The sequence below is a fragment of the Ciconia boyciana genome, chromosome 2 (assembly GCF_034638445.1).
Source record: "Ciconia boyciana chromosome 2, ASM3463844v1, whole genome shotgun sequence".
Classification (NCBI taxonomy): domain Eukaryota; kingdom Metazoa; phylum Chordata; class Aves; order Ciconiiformes; family Ciconiidae; genus Ciconia; species Ciconia boyciana.
Genome location: NC_132935.1, coordinates 46,464,904 through 46,482,416, shown reverse-complemented (window position 1 = coordinate 46,482,416; position 17,513 = coordinate 46,464,904). Strand labels below are relative to the sequence as shown.

General features: G+C 41.4%; 1 long non-coding RNA gene across 1 annotated transcript in view; it reads left to right on the top strand.

Moving 5' to 3' along the window:
* The first annotated feature begins 226 nt into the window (after positions 1 to 226).
* The window catches only part of LOC140647663 (uncharacterized), a 45,194-nt gene continuing 27,907 nt past the window's right edge, over positions 227 to 17,513 (top strand). The window contains exons 1-2 of the long non-coding RNA XR_012040902.1: positions 227 to 354; positions 901 to 1,049. This is a non-coding gene — a long non-coding RNA (uncharacterized lncRNA). The remainder of the gene's footprint in view (positions 355 to 900; positions 1,050 to 17,513) is intronic.

Below are 17,513 nucleotides of genomic sequence, written 5' to 3'. Positions count from 1 at the left end.
AGCAATGCTGCAGGAAGAAGTTGTTCAGTGCTTGGCCTGAATCTTGCAGAGATCCCTGCGTATTTTACCAGACACTTGTTGCATTCCTTCAGGCTTCTCAGGAATGTCTCTAGCAGCAATGCCGTGGGCAGTGTGTCATATAGTGTGAGCATTCTGGAGGAGAACGCAGGTCCTGTTGTCTACAGCTTCCTCCCCACAGCTCTCTTTTTCTCTTCCTGCTTCCCAGGAAAGAAGTCTGTGAAAGCTGGGCTGAATTTTAAAAGCTGAACTGCTAACCTCAAATCCCAACAGCAGCACCAGCACCCTGATTCAAAATTACGTTTTTAACACCTGAGATCCCATACAGGCAGGGAAGTATGTGTTAAATTCTGTATAATTAGTCTGTGCTCCTCCTGGTGTCTGGCTACTGCTGATATTCTCTGTAGTGTTTCCACATTTACACATGACTTCCAGACGTAGCATTTCTTCATTTATTATATTCTTATTCTTTCATTCACCTGAAAATTACTGCATTTGCATTGATTTCACTACATAATCAGTGACTATCCAATGATCGCTTTGCCATGGTAGGACTGATCTCTAATAGATAAAGAAGAGACTCTCATCACCAAGACAAGGTTACCAAGGAGTGCGGAAATTCTGTAAAGTCCAGACTGTTTAGAAACATTTTAGAAATGCATTTGTTTCTGTAAGCTTTCCCAAGCTGACTGTTTCTTTCCTTTTTCTCTCCAAGGTTAAAAGAAGGACTAAGGGTCAGTATTACACTTCATTCTATACATTTTTTTAGTCTGTAGGATTTCTAAGAAAGTTTTCGCACTTTTGAAAATCCAATGCACTAGAGAGACAATAAGAGTTTTACTCTGGTTTATTCTGTTCACACACTATGCTTCTGTATTTCAGATCTCTTATATGAGTCTGCTAGAGGCAGTAACAGCCACAAAGGACCTTCCTCAGAGGCAGAGATTGCAGATGAACCCATGCAGAGGAGAGAGGACGCAAAGCACAAAGCTTCTGATGTACCCACATGGCACCACATGGAGCTTTGGCAGGTTTGTGACAGGCTTCTGTTCTGATTTGAAATATGGAAGGTGTATACTGCTGGAATTTCCTGGCAAAATAAACATTGTATAGCACGTACTATTACAGACACAGTTCTGGACTCAGTAAAAATTAGGAGTCCATGTTTAGAACCAGTTTTTCTTTCAGTATGGGCTTTCCAGGATGTGAAGAAATACAAACTATATTCATAAGTTGTCATTATTCTCTACAAGATGATTTCTCAACAGTCCATAGGCAACATAATTTTCTCCTACTGAAAGTGTAGCCATTTAAGTTAATTGATTCAACTCTTCTCAACAGTCATCCATTTTAATATATATGGTGAAAAAAAATAATTCACATGCCATTCTACATCTGGGATTAGGATAAAAGTACCTTCAGTCTTCTTTCTGATGTAAATACTGCAGCTGGATCTTTTCTGGTCTTCTCTAAAGAAAGTCTTTAACTTGTTGATGAATATTGGCACTTTAGCTAGTGTTCATGGTTCTTGTGAGTGGGCATGAGGAAGAGAATAAAACTTTACCTGGCCTAGACCATATAGCAGTTACAGTAATGTCTAGTTTTTGTAGATGGTAATATTGTGAATAGGTCCTCAGCAATAAACTCAGCTGGTTGTTTGGTCAACAGAAGTGCTATACTGGCTGCTAATTACAACCCTATGTTGGATATGGTGCCAAGTACATGTTCTCAGTATTAGCCCAGAAGGCACTGGTTTTCAAAAGAGAAAAGCTCTTCCAGAAAATTCAGTTGTGAGACTGGTGCCTGAGACTAAAGGCACCAGACAACAGCTTTAAAGAGCTGTGGTACCTCCTCTTCCTTCCTAATCATTTGGATGTCTTTTTCCTTAGGGAGCATCAGTGGGTATTGACTAACATACTTGGAAGAAAGTATGTCAGAGAACACAGACTCTGTGAACTACTCGTTGAGTTTGAGTTGTTCTACGTGGGGATCAGCCACAAACTAGCAAGGCAACGGGGTCACACATTTTACAAGATGGGAAAAAAGTAAATGTTACTAAATAGCTATGATGCCATAGAAAGGGCAAAAGGTTATGAAAATGATTAGCTTGAGGGAAGAGTCATGTATACAGAGGGATGGAAACACTTGGCTAATAAGTGTATGGCATTCCACGGCTGTGATATCAGAATTCCCAATACCAGCCTGCTTCCCTTTTCTGAACTCATCAGAAAATGCCTAATTTTCCCATAAATAAAAATGAAAATAAAAAGAAAAGATGGGAAGTAGGAAAAGTTTTTGTTCTAGCTAACAGCACCGCTACTCAGTTGCATGGACACAGCCTAGTCAGTGCAGGTTAATATTTAAAGGCCCCAAAGAAGATCCCTGCTTTTTCTTTGAGTGTTTGAATACATTTTTCTCTGGTATTTTGGCTGGACCACATAAGAAGGCCTATGCTGCTTTAAGGTAAAGGAATGCAACCTCCATGACTTCATTTCTGTCCTGTTTACTGCCAGCTATGAGTTTTATTGTGTGTTTTTAATCACCAAATTCCTTAATACTCTCTATTTTAAGGAAAAGATCTTGTGGCTTTATTTAGTAGATCTTCTCTGGCTGGGTATGTGTCTGCTTGGATTAGTGGTGAGGCCTATTTCATACAGCGTATACTGTGAAATATGCTGCTGTCTCTATCTGGCTGCTCCAGATGATGTGCAACCCTAAGAGGAGACCTTGGACATTGCAGTTCCCTTTGTCCCCCTTGTCTCTTCTGAACTTCAGTCCTCTTGTCGGAGCCTTGTGGACAACTGCCCTACTTACTAGATAGAAACAAGGGATTTTGCAAATTGCCTTTTTTTGGTTATAGTATGCTTGTTTGAATGAATTTGCCTTGGATAACATTATTGGCTAGTGAAGGGTCTATAGAAGGTGCTCTACCTACTGTAAGCCTTCCATATAATGTGAAAAGGTTGTAGGCAGAGTGGCTTCAAAGAGGTAGCCTTTGATGTCCCAACTGTCATCATGTAAATTCATGCCTGTCCCCATTTAAGCTTGTACAGAGAGAAGCATCTGAAAATGTTAAAAATGTTTTAGAATTTAGTGCATTTATGTGGATGGGAAGTGCTGCTCTGTTAGCATGGACGGGCATGCTGTGGCTCTTTTTACTGTCTAAGAAGAAGATGCTTCACCTTACGGTCATTTATCCTGTTTAATTAATGCCACTTCTCAATATCGCACTCACTCATTTTGGAATTTCTCCAGCATTGACCATTCCACTGCAATGCCAGTGAGACTTGGCAAAAGAAAAAAAACCCACAAACCAGTACCAGTTTTACAAAGCTTTGTATCTGAAAATCATCAGTACTGCCATGGCAGCCACCTGCTGCCTGGCGTGGCACTGAGAACAGCTATCTAACCCCCCAGCCCCTCTGGGTTGCTGGTTCAGACAGCTGCAGCGAGAATTCCTCTTCAGGCAGTCTAGCAGTGCGGACTGCCAAGGTTAATCTCCTGTGTGCTAACCTACAGGGCCTCTGCGTGTGAGAAACATGAAAGTGCGACCACTTTCCAATGAATGACCTAAGGAAGATTACATAAATGAAAATACAGCAGAGTCCGGTCATCTGTAGTTATAAATAACTTCTGTTGTTTGGTCAGCTGGAATCACACAAACATGCTATTGTTAGGACCTGCAAATGTATACATACAGATTTTGAAATGGGAATAATGTAGAAAATGAAATGAGTAATTAACCAGATAAATGCTTGGCTCCTTTCTTATTCTGGCAATCTAATAGCTAGGCATATAAAGACCTACACTGCTATCACTATCTTGACCCTAGGCCTTCACGAGATTCCCAACTTTGCCAGTGGGAAGTACTGCTTTGATTGACTGACTTCCTACAGAAAAGCATCAAACCAGGACTTCTGCAAAGGACTACTTCAGGCACAGTTCTTCCCCTTCCTATAGGGGCAGGAGTTGAATTACAGTAGGGGGAGTGGGGTGGGGAAGAGTGGGAACAGCAGAAATCGTCCTTACAGGAGAAAGAGGAAACTAAAAGAGCTTTGCAGCTCAGGTCAGCTTTTCTCTGTGCTTCCCCCACCCTCCTTGCGAACAATAAGTCAGTTTGCTATCTCCTTTTCCTTCCTTCCCTTTCCCTCCCTGCAATACTTGGCCTGGGAACAGGGTGAAGGGGGTTGTTTGCAGTAGTGCCCACAGCATGCAAGAGGGTGGAGGTCTTTTGTAGCCTTGGCCAGGGAAGAGCTTGGCAGAGACTGCCTATAGCCACCAGCTTTCTAGCCTGGAAGGTATGGAGTGAGGAGTATCTCTGAGATACTGCAAGACAGAAGAGTAGTTAAGCAAGCATTGGAAAGCCAAGGGAGTGAGTTAGGGCTGTGTAGTTGGGCCAAGCTGATAACTGGGTGAGGGAATTGCTAGACTGAGTGATGGACAGGCCTGAGATGCAGGCTCTACAGTAATCGCTTATCTAGACTGGGATCTACTTTTTACCTGGGGGGATGTCACCTAACGCAATAATTTCAAACATTGCAATAGTACGTTCACGACTTCTCAGATGTGTTGCCCTGTGTTATGCCACATGCTCTAATAAAACACGCTGCCTGTACCTCACCTTGATGCAGCCTTTTGTGCCTAAAGGCAAAGAAGACACACCTCCTCTCTTCCTAAGAACTGAGAGAGAGAGAGCTGGATGCTGAATAAAAGATAGGTGGGAAACTTAACGAGAACCTGAGGAGACATGAAGGCTGCCTTTTGGAGAGCAGGGCAAGATAGAAAGAATAAGCAGATCTGGCCCCAGGCAATTTCTATTTGTTCCTCTTCCCTTCTGCCTCGTGCAAATACCACTCTGCGCTCTTAATTTTTCGCCTTTCTACCCTTGCCTTGCAGACCTGTGGAGTGGGAAGTTGAGCAGGCAGCCCAGAGGCACCACAGCCAGAAGAGAAACAGGAGGAGGATGTGGAAATAATTGGAAATCCCTGGGTTCCAGAAAGTCAGCAGAGAAGATGCCAGCACCCTTAAGCTAAGGAGGGACCTGGGAGGGGGTGCAGTTTGCATATTTGGAAGGAGAGAGGGAAGTGCGCGTTAATAAGACAGTGTGAAGGTCTGTGAACTGCAGGAGAGGCATTGTAGGTGGGAACCACACCCTGTCTCTAATTCCCTCTTCTAATCTGGCTGCAGCAGAAGCCCACACAGAAACTCTTTTTCAGTCCCCCGTACTGTCAGCCGGCTCCGCACCGCTTTTGGGCTCCGCAAATGGCCAAAATGCAAAGCACGGGTGGTTTGTGTGTGCTGTGTTTCGTGTCAGGTTATAAAGCTTTGAAGCTGAAAACCTGTTTTTAAAATGAAATTTCCTCATGTTGTGAAGAACAAAGCAGCAAATTTGCTACCTGAAACGGCCCCCATATCAGTGAAATTATCAAATGCAAATGGCTTATTGGAGTAATTCAGGGAAAAAACCAAACAACTTCTTAAGAAACAGGCTATACATTTAAAAGATTTATATTCTGCTCCCTCGAGAGCAGTGCATAGGAAATAGGGATGTTCCCAGCTCTGCTGGCTGCCATGCAGCCCGGTGGCTTTTGTCACACGCTGGCAGTGGCAGAGAGATATGCTCTAGGCCGAGCAGAAGAGCTTTCGCTTGCTCTGCAGGGCGCTTGGTTGGAGCAGGGAAGCTCCTTCTCAGCCAAGACTTCAACAGGTTATTTCATATGTCAGTTCAGCCTGTGCAGAGGGAGTGGAAATCACCCCCAAACGCCCCTTCCTGGAAAGTCCTCTGAAAGGGGGGACTTCCCAGCTTTAGAGTACTGCCAAAACATCCTACTTCTGCAAACCCTTCCAGAAGAAATACATTGTAGGACTGTGCACAGTTCCTTGGGATACTCATCTGGGAAAAATTAGGATAATTTCTTTAAGCTGGCATTGTGGCTGGGGCAGGGAGAATCAGGGAGCCACATGACCCCTTTTTCGCATATTTGTCTGCCTCTCCTTTGTGGCTGTGTAGGATGGGGGAATCCATCCTCTACTAATGTGCCACTGTAGGCTTAGACAGAGCCCAATGAACCATTCTGTTTCCCCTCAGGCTCCTTCAACTCACTTGAAAGCAAGCAACAGAGCCACTCTTCTCTTCGTCTCCTGCATGGAAGCTGCTCAGCAGGAGAAACAGGGAAGAGGTAGCAGCTGCTTAGAGCTCTCCCCGTTTGCATCCAAGCTGCTCGCCGGCTCTGAGGGGCAGGGAGGGGGAAAGGGTGATGGGAGGCAGCTGGAGAATGTGATGCCCTCTACATCCTTCCTGTAGTGACAAGCCTTATTCAAACACTTCAACTTAAAAAGCTCAGAGTGCAGCTCCAGGAGAATGCTTTCAATTCATAATCAAATATGGGGCAATAACAGATGGATAAAACAAACAAATGTGGGGGAGGATGAGGTACATACTCAAACACTCTGGAGTGTATTCTGGGAAGAAGACACCCACTTTCTACATGTTATTTCTTATTCAAGGAAATCTATGGGCAGGTGAACTTTGGGACCTTCTTCACTGTGCTCAGAAAAGGCACTGCAGGAAGGAGCGCCACTTTTTTTTTTTTTTAATTTTAGTATGGAAACAGTTCTCGTGTCCTTGCATGCTTTGAAGCTCTTTCTATCCCTGCTGTGTTACTCTTTTCCTCCTTACATGAGGAAACTGAACAAGTAGCTTGGCTTTCTGACCAGCACTAATACTACCCTGTCGCTTTGCCAGGAGATGCAGCCTGTTGAGTGGAGCACTGGCACAGCAACCCCAACGTGCATTAGTGCTCTGCAGGCCTCATTGTATTACACTCCTCACGATCACTGCTCTGCAAGCTCTGCATGGGGCTGTTCTCTCTGCTTGTGCGCTGTGTTACCACCGTGCCTGCAGCCAGCTCCATTGTTTTGCTGGTGATGATAATACATAGGTTTTTCCAGCAAAGAAAACCTCCAGGCAAGCTGGGAGGCTTCTCAAAGCTCAATGGGTTGGTTGCCAGACAAAGAGCAGGATACTTGAGGAGTCTATAACGATTTAGCGTCTTAATGTGCAGGGGTTTCTAATGCTCAGGACTGCATGTGAGATTTAAAACCTGCAGCAGATACGGGGATGTTGATAATGCAATAGCACTGAATGGAGGACCTGAGGAAAATTTTTAAGGTGAACTTTCTCAGTTCAATCTTGTTAATCAGTATGGGGTTATTGAACAGTGAGGAAGGATCTCTGCAGTCGGTAAGCCTGTGCAATAACAGTGATCAGTGAAGCACAGCATCGTCTTGAAAATCATGTTTTAACCTCACGGGGAAATGGCACATATTATAATAGGAGAATTTCCCTTCTACTGTCTGTGCAATCAGAGATCTCTGGCCTCTAATTTGTTTTCAAATGTGATCAATTTCTGCCACCTGCCAGCCTCTCACAGATGCAATATCGTACCAGCAGTGAGGTAAAGGACAGAACAAAGTGTAGTCAGTTTGAGGAAATGGCAATATAGATTTCAAATCAACAGCAGTAGTTTAATTCTAGAAACCACGACAAAATGCTTTTTATTTTTTCCCCTGAGTTCAGTCTTGGAGCCTTGTTTTGAAAGCAGAACATTTTCTTGGCATGCCTCTGCTGATTTCTTAAATGTGCCAGTGGAGGACACATCATGCTTCTGTGTCTTCAGCTTCTTTGTAATAAGATCCAGTTAAACAACTAAAGACATTAAAAATTCATTAGAGCATTTCAGTGTTGCAGTCAATGAGACCTGTTGTTTATCAAAGCATTTCCAGCCAAATAAAATGTGTTTTTTTAAAGCATATAGTAGAAGACATTTGTTCAGAGTGCTTTGTATAAAATTGATTTTATATTTATATGTAAATCAGTTTTACACTTCTCTAATGCAGCACTAGGCAACGTTAGGTAACAGGGCAGATCTGTGAGAATACATCTCAACTTCAGCTGCCAAAGTTACCTTTAGGTCAAACAGCATGGGTGAATTACATCACAGTACTGGGGCGGTACTCAGCAATAAAATAAGTTAATTGCAAATGCTTCATTATTATCTTCATTGTGAAGCATTTTTTAGGGTATCTAGAGGTCTACAAGTGAAAATACAGTGAGCCAAATTCTGCACTGATTTTATGCTGGTGTCTCAGAAAAAAGAACTTGGGTGATCCATATAAACTATTACAGCAAAAATTATTCTGATACTTACTTCTGATGCTACTAGAAACATAGAAACCTTTGTATAAATTGAGATGTATTGTCAAGGAAAATGTGCCACGAGAAAATAACATGTAAACTGAATCTTAGGGTCAAGTCTCATTTTGAGTACACTGAATTGTGTTCTATATAGATTTCTGGAGCAGCAGCACGTTAACTGGTATTTAATTCTTGTTCACGGTGAATGGAATTTGACCAAAACAAGTGTTGAAATAGCTGATGCAGTTTCTCATCATCCAGAAACTTGCACAAGTTTAACTTCAAAAGCTCCTATCGTGGAAATAGCTCTGTAGCTGTTCAGCGTGATTTCAGTTATACCTCTCAGTGTGGTTACTGAGAAGCTAGCTGGGAATCTGAAGTTAACTACAATGTCCCAGTACAACGAAAGTTGAGCCACTGCATTAGATCTGTATGACCTTTCACAGTAATCTAGATTGGAGGTGACAGAAAACCTGACAATTGAGTTAAGACACATGTTGGTGAGGAAAAATTGTAGGAGGCTTGCTGCGATTCCTGTCAATCTAAGTACAGTGGGGTCTGATATTCTTGTTTGAAGGATTATGTTATTTTTCTAAACCTATTTGAAAGGGAAATGGGCATTTATATCTGGAAGACCAGGGACCCATTTGAATTTATGAGATTTCAGTATTTTAAGATTTAAATGAGGATTTAAAGTGTATGCTTATCTTATGATATGAAATCTGTGGTTAAACTTAGAACATAATGTTTCTCCAGATGTTTACATACATGAGCCAAGCTGAGAAGACGACTGTCAAATAATTTGATACCCAGCTTGGGAGAAAACCTTGGTTGAAATCTTTCCTGAGCTGTGAATCTTTAAAAGAGGCTATCTTAAGTGTATATTATTTTTCAAGGGAAGTCTGAAAAGACCTTGTAGTCTTACAAGGACATACTTTATATAAGCATATTAAATATGTCCTCTTAAACTTCCTAAGAAAGATGCATAAAGACAGACTGAGTACTGCTTTCAATAGCATGATTTATCCCCAGCAGAACATGCTCAGTTCTCTAAATTTTTTCTTGCATTCAGAAAGTTATTCTTGTCAAAAGTACAGAAGCTTCCAAAGCTTCCTTTTCTTGTAAAGATGTGCCTGACCTTATCTTCTATAACAGGCTCTATTTTGGCTAACGTTCTATTTACATAGGAATGCAAGCATAATTAAATGCTGACAGCAAGAGGTCTATTTGGGTGGAATTTGAATGAATATCTTATAGCAATGTGGTTAACAAACCTTATAAAAATAAAAAAGAGAAGCTGCGCCCTCACACACTGGGCAGTGTTAGTAGAGGAGGGTTATAATGTCCTGGAGTGGAGGTATGTAAACAAAGAGGTGGCAGTGTTAGGTCTGTGGTGAGCTAGACTTGACAGCAACATAAACAGCATAAAGAAGCCTTCTAAACAAAATCTCCAGCTGATCAGTGGAGCCGACCCACCACAGGCCTTCCGAGCTGCTGAGAAGGCAAGATGCATTTCTAGAGGATGCCTGTGTGTTCCCAGCAGTAGGGAAGGCAGGGAAGACGTGTTGAGAGGTAATGTTCAGTCATGGGGCTGCGCACAGGTGTGACCCCCAAAGGCAGGATGGACCTGGAAGCTGTAGAGGGCTGGCACATCAAAGGGCTGTTAGCAGCACTAGGTCTTTCGCTGCCCCAAATGTCAGAAAAGGGAGAAGTGGCCCCATTAAGAAGTTAATTTAGCAAAAGATTAGGCTTCCTCTGTCAGGCAAAACAGAGCAAGTAAAATCCTGACCCCACTAAAATCCGTAAGGTTTATACAGCTTATTTTAGAGAATGGTAAAATACTAGATTATTGACTGCAAACTACCCATCCTTTTTGCTAAGTCTCTCTAGCCCAAGCAGTTTGTGTGGTTTGTGAGGGCACAGAGAGGGATGGATACCTGTCTGTCTGGCTTTCTCCTTTTCTAAATTCTCCCCTTGCCCGTTCTGTTGAAATAAAAAACCTATTTATGTTCTTGCAGTCACACACAGATGCTTACGGGCAGTGCTGTGTGAAGGAAGTGCCGATGTGCAGTGTTGTGTCTCTTCCTAAGGAAGGAGAGTGGGCCCAGTTACCTTCTTTTTTATGTTACTGGCCATGAAAAGTAGCGCTAAGAACTAAGTGTGATATGAACTGCCCTGAACACATGCAGCTGTTGTGTTTGATTGTGATGAGTAGGAAAAAGCATGTCATATCTTCCCTTAAGAATGTGTTTATTGGTTGAAATGCTACATCTGAACCTAGCATTTTATACTGGTAAGCTTAAATAGGGAATGTATATCTTTTTATAGCAAGTACTTAAAGAGGTGGTTATTTTTGCTTTTGCTCTCATTAGTGTACTTAGTCACTGTTGCCAATATTTTCAAATCTATCTGTATAAAGTTGGGCATTTACATCTATATTTCAACATACAAAGAAGTGGTCTCATTTTCCAAAGTACTGAGAGACTAAGAGACTTCTTGAAAAATAATTGTATGAGCATCACTTGAGGTGTTGACATGATTGCATGCAGAGAGATGTGATCTCCTCTGCTGCAAAAGGAACTGTCCATATAGAAACCAGCTCCATTCCAGACTCCATTCCAGAAACTGTATAGGTGCATTGATGCAGTGCTGAGTTGAAGCTATTAAGACATGATTTTTGCCTACACAGATATGTCTTTATAGAAGTGTCTTCATATAACATCAAGGCCTACTTACACTGCGATATCTGCACTGGAGAATCTAGCTTTGTCTCATGTATTTAAAAATATGAATCTCAGTCCTGAATTAAGTGTGGTGCCCAGAGAAGTAAAATGCAGACAAGTCTCCCAAGCACATCTAAAACATAATGTGCTGTGGCTCAGCAGCAATAGTTATTGAGTGACACATGGGTGAAGAACAGAAGATGTAGAAACTGTTTTCAGAAAATTCTTAGCTTATGGTATTTAATTTCTTTCTAGCTGCAATTATACCTACTAAATATTCAGTGAAGTATTTAATAGCATATTTTCTATCACTGCCTTTATTTGGATTATAGTGCCATGGATTAAATTTAGCAGATGATACAAGCTTGTCCTTTCTTTGTAGTTGTAGTAGTAGATAGCAGTAATTTGTCACTGTTTCCATCACAGGCCACATGATTAAGATCAGAGTCAAGAACTTGACTGTGCAGATCTCAACCACTGGGACCACTGCTGTGCACTGAGATAACCAAAAAAGGTAGAGACTGAAAGAAGACAGTGTAATTTGAAATTAATCAAGATGTAACAGCTCCCTTTTGTAGGCTGTGGTTGGGAATTCTCAGCTGAGCTGAGTGTGCCAATGGCTGAATCACAGTTGCTGGCCTGTTCACTCTCTGACCTAACACTGTGCTCTTCTCACAGCTGCCGAGTTGCTGATAAATCCTCTGCAGCCTAAAACCTTGGGTTGCCTGAGGTTAACGGAGCACTGACAGTTTGCACCAGTTGAAGATCTGTCCCCGGGTGTCTGAACCCTACGGGGAGTGTTCTTTTCTAATGAGCAAGATATTTGGGGGAACTGCAGGGACTGTGATCTGAGGATACTGGGGTGAGATCTCTGCCGTAGCCTCATGGAAAATGACAGCCAAGACCCAAATGCTAGTTCCTTTGGTAGCAGCTAACACATTTCCTGACTGCTGTGTTGTCCATGTAACTTGAAAAGAATTTTGAATGAATCTGTGGCAGAATAAACTAGTTAATGAGATCATGGGAGAGGGCTTTTTTTCCTTGATGATCAACCCTTGTCTGGTGGTAATATATATGCGACAGCCACAAGTAGTGAAATAGCTTATCGTTGCCAACATTTACTGAATCCCAGGCTCTTGTTTCCATGGGCCAGTGAAGTGCAAAGGCCACACTGTTGTTCAGAGGAAGAACAGACAGGCTGGAAGGAAACCATTGCTTCTCTCTTCCCGCTTGGGCTTTTGCAATGTTTCTGAAAACATTTTAAGCTCTCTGTAGAGTATTTCAGTTAATCCTTAGAGAGCAATAATAAAGCTCTAGGAAAAGTACGCAAAGTAAAAGATAGGACGTTTTCAGTCAGGATTGCTGTACTTGGTAGGAAGATCTGCTTCTGATTAACATGCCAAGAAAGTACTTAGCTTGAAAGAGAATTTTACTAGACACTTTTAAAGGAAACTGTTTAGAAAAATGTCATGTACTGACCTCTCAGAAAGATCTGCAGAATCAGTATTTCCTTCCAGTTCACTCTGAGGTTTCTACCTTTCTTCCCTGTCATGCACTCAATAGCAATAATAATAATAGCAATACTTTCAGTGCTGCAACACTCTCTGCTTCAAAGCACTTCACAAACACTGGACTAGATTCAGTCTGGTCTTCTATGGATATAAACTTTGTGTGAAATCCTGGCTCTGTTATAGTGAATGGCAAATTTCCCACTGACTTCAGTGAGGTTGCGATTTCACTCACTCCTTGTCAAAGAATCTGGGCAAAGCAAACCTTCTGAAAGAGGTGCATGTGATAGCTGAGAGGAGATGAAAATACTCTCCATTGCAGGGGAACACATAAATTCTCAAAATGGAGGACAGGCACATCCAGACTGTAGGGGAATGACAGAGGGAAGAAAGCCTAGCCTATTCATCTCCCAGTGTGCTTCCCTTTCCTGTTTCTTTTCTCCTAGGTCAAGCCTTAGGTCGATTCTGTGCTTTTGTTGTGCCCTCAAATTTATAAGTCTCTCACATTTATATAAATATGACTATGGAGAAGTAGCTGCTTGACTCACTAGCTTGGCTGATTAGTTGATAACCTTCCTTTTTCCAGTACTGTTGCTTAGCATTGTCATTTGCAGTTGTTCACATCAGAATGGTAGGGGTTTATGCCCCTTTACACAGGGGCAAATCAGTCAGGAGTCAGACCCTTGCTCATTTGCAAATGAATAAATGTGTTTTACTTTTTAACACTTCAAACACTGGAAGTATCTTGAATATTTTAAGTCCTTTTATACCATCCCTGAGTGAAGACAGCCTTTAGTCTTTTTGGGCCAAAAAAGATATTGTACATGTCACTGAAATATATTTAGAGATTGCAAAATGTTAAGTGCTTATTTTGTATGAGTAAACACTGCTTTTAATGACTCATGATCCCAAAGAAATTACTGACCATATACGTGGCTGAAGAGAAGGCATAGCACTGAACATCAAAACTGAACAATGAGGAAGATACTAAGAAATACAAGTTGCTTTAAAAAAGAGTTGAAACATTGAGCGATGTCAGCCAAGCTATATTCACTCCTTCTGATCAGGGCTCCGTACCTGAAATCCTTATTCAAGGTAGAACTTGTATCATGTTGCCATCTGCCTTTGCTTTTGACTGATCCAACTGAGCCTTTCTACCCTCCTGGGTATATAAACCCCATCTGCCCAACAGCGTCGGTTACCTGAGCTGCTCTCTTTTTCTGCTTCCAGGTGGTACCTCCTGAACATGCCAAAGAGCAGTCCTGACATCTTGGGCTTGTTTTTTTCTACTCTTCCATGTGTGTATCTTATTACATGGAAGTACGGTGAGAGGTAGTATGCCATGTAAAAATGTGATGAGAACTGAAGGAGGACTTCAGGTTTTGGCTACAGTTCTTCTATCTTTTGCTACGTATAAGGCTTTACAGCACAGCCAGAAAGGAATGTGGAAACAGCTGAAAAGTAAGCTGCTCTTCTCCTCCTTAGGTCTAAATTCATCATTTCTCTGCGTATTTTGGAAAAGCTGCTTTCCAAATTTGAGCTTCACAGACATTACTGTGGCCTTGTATTTGCCTTCTGTGCCTCATCACTAGGAGCAGCTGAACTAGTTTAAATTCTCAACAGCAATGAGAAATTCACCAGAGACAATAAATCATAGACATCATGAACTTCTGACTAGTGTGAAGTCATTCAGAAATATATTTCCCAGCAGATCTCTGCAGTCTGTGGTATTCCCATCAGGTGATTAATCCTCTGTCAGGGTGCAAAATGTATTGTAATACATAAAGAGAAGGGAATACAGCAGATAAGGAATACAACATTGCTTATGTTTCCAAAGTCTTTGGGTGATAGAAATAGACTGCCATCAGTTGCAATATCTTGCACTGCATCCCTTTTAAAAATTCTAAATTATGACTGATGTGATAAAATACTCTGAAGTATAGATGTGTAACACATGTAGGTGTCTGTAGGTGTAAAGAGTAAAAATTAAAACCACTGCATAGCTTTCTTGACTGGCTTAAAATACATATTTTTAGATAGTTCTAAGCTTTTTCAGTTTTTAATTTTTATTTTTTTTTTTTAGGCTGGGAAAAGTGTCCCTGTTGTGTAAGAGGGAGGTATAATATTTGAAATTGTCTGTTACGGTGATTACTGTCACTATTGGACTCTTAGCTCGCTTGCTCTCATGGGAAAACTTGGCAGCTTTGGACATTACTAGGTGCCCTAAGGTTATGAGTTTATGGGTAAAAGTGAGAGGAGCACAGGTGAATAAGCCCAGGAGAAGAGAACAACTCAATGAACAGGAATTATGAATAAATACAAGAAAGAAGAGTGTTTTGGTGGTGTTGGGGTTAAAGCTGCACTTTTTCTATTGCAGAGCTTAACTAGATTTTGACTGAAATCAGGAATCTAAAAGAAAAGTGTGGATCCCCTTAAACACCTTTCCCCTGAACAACTCTGAATGTTGCGGTGACTGCCGTTTGACCTGACTGGCACTGTCTGAGTGAGCAGGGAGGTGGGGGGAATGAAGTTCAGGGCTGCCGATACATTAGGGGAGGATGCTGATCAAAATACTTTGTGTCTCAAAGAAGCAGGGAACGTAACGTAACGAGCTTTTGGCTTCAGTCCTTATCACTTCTTCAATGGTTAAAAGGAAGAGAGTGCCATGCAATCAGAGCTGAAATTTCATTAAAGGCACTGAACAGATTGGGTGGCTCTTATTTACACCTGTGCAAATTTGGATTTGGTCCATGAAGTCTAACTGTACACCGGTGGAACTGAGCTTGGTGTCTCATGCATGGTCACTGAGTTTGGCAGCAGTGGCGGGTGAGCTGCTGTCAGGAAATGGGGCATGTGTTCCTCTCCTCAGATCTGTACGCTAAGTGCTAGGCCTGGCCTGACAGATGTTACAGTACCTCTGAGTAAGCAGAGAAATTATATACAAAAGTTTCCTATTACGGCTGGAATAAACAATTTCTTAACTTTTGTGTATGCTTGTCTTTCAGGGAGGCACAGTGCTCTCACTCTGTAATACTGCTGATTGATTGCCAGAGCTTTATGGATCCCAGCTAGTCTGGAACCCACGAGAAACTCCTTTTCATATTGCTACACTGACTTCTCAGAAAAAGTTTAAGTGCTTCATAAGCACAAATTAATTCAGCCAAACAGCATTTCTGTGATGTGGGAAAATCTGTGATGCCTAGCTGACACCACTTACTTGACCTGCTTAATACTACAAATTGAATCAGTGATTCAGATAGATAAGAACCAAACTCAGGATTCCTATTTCTGACCTCCTTGTTTTGTGCAGTAAATGCAGACAAGGCAAACTCCCAATACTTAACAGAACAAGTGTTTGAGTTGTGGCTAGTGCACCTTTGCATAATAGTGCAAAAGCAATTCCTTTTATCAATTCCTCCTACCCCTTCAAAAAATAGCTTTAATGAGGGGGAAATGCTCTAAAAACTTGCTCTTATAAATGTAGCAGAGACCCTTTTCTACTCTTAATTTTTTTTCCCATAACAGTGAGTGGCTTTATTTAACATTCAGAATCTGGATTCTGACTTAGGTGGCTGGGTTAGCTGATGAGTCTTTAGAGTTTTTTCCCTCTGGAGTCAACAGGCAGGTGTGCATCTAAGAGGTTCTTCCAGAGGATGATTCAGAGCAGAAGTCAGGTGCTCAGATTTGAGCTGACTGAGTGCCTAAAGCCTTGACAAACTCTTGTTCCCTTATTGCAATAGGTGCAGCTGGGATTCATCTGACAATACAGTATGAAAGAAGTGAAATACATATGACAGAGCAAAGACCAAGACATGATTATTCCTGTTATATGCTTGTACATCTATGAGGGCTCTAAGCAGTAGGAATAAATGTATAGTGGAGATATCTATGTTACAGGCAACTTCCTTGTTCAATTCCCTGCACCGAGCACAACTCAGAAAGTATACATTAGTTTTTGAGGGCTGATTAAAATTGTCAGTTTTGCATTAATAATGAAGCAACCTGTTGTTATTCGCCCCCCCTGCCCCTCACATAAAAACTGCTGCCAGACAGTAAATTTGCCAGTCAGGGAGGCTAAATGCGTGTGAACATTATCGGAGGTATCTTGAATATCTTTTCTAAAGACAAGAAAATGACATTTCTCTGTACAAGTTCAAACACGACTCTTTCCTATGTTGCAAAGAACTGTCAAATTGAATAACAGGTACAGTGAAAGCACTTCTTTCCCAAACTATTCAAATGAGCATCACCTTAAATAAACAGAACCTGGCTGAGGGTTACATGAAAGATTTGTCATAGCAAGAAGTAATATTTGAATGATAATATCTCTTAATTTATTCATTATTTAAAGTTACTCTTTTAAATAGACCTAGAGGAGTCTTTCCCAGGTAACCCTGAGATAAAGTTATCAGACTCTGTCTCTCATCTTCACTGCATCCTACTGTAAACAATGCCTTTGCACATGGTATCTCCTACCAGTGGTGATTGCAGTAACTCTTTGGCTCCCAGCAGAAGTAGTTGGGGGTGTGGTAAAGCCAGGATGCAGTGAACATGATTCATACAAAAACCCTCAGACCTTGGACTGGTTGTAAGGGATTCCCACGTTTATTATGTGGGAAAGTGTTGAACATATTGTATAAATTATACAATGGAGCTGAAAGATTGGGATTTCCCTGTATTAGTCAGTTGGTTACTACATGGGATTTAGACCGTCATTAGAAGAAAATAAAAATCTTTCTTATTATAGACAGCAAGACATCATTCAGAACACTTTTTAATTAAGAGAATCCCAGAGAAATTAGAAAGTGATGCAGAAATTGGTGGAACAACTGATTTGCTTTTGCAAATAACCACAACTTCTACAATGAAATGGCTTGATACTTTTTTTTGCTTGAAAGCAGGGTCTGTCTAGTAATTCAGTTATATTGACAGAAGACATGACCTTTTTTTGCGATATTCAGGTCATTTACATTTTCTGGCTGAGGCTGCTTTACTCATCTGTTAAGGTGCGGTTTGGAGGAACCCAGATTCCTCATACTGCTGATATAGAGAAAGCAGGCATGATTC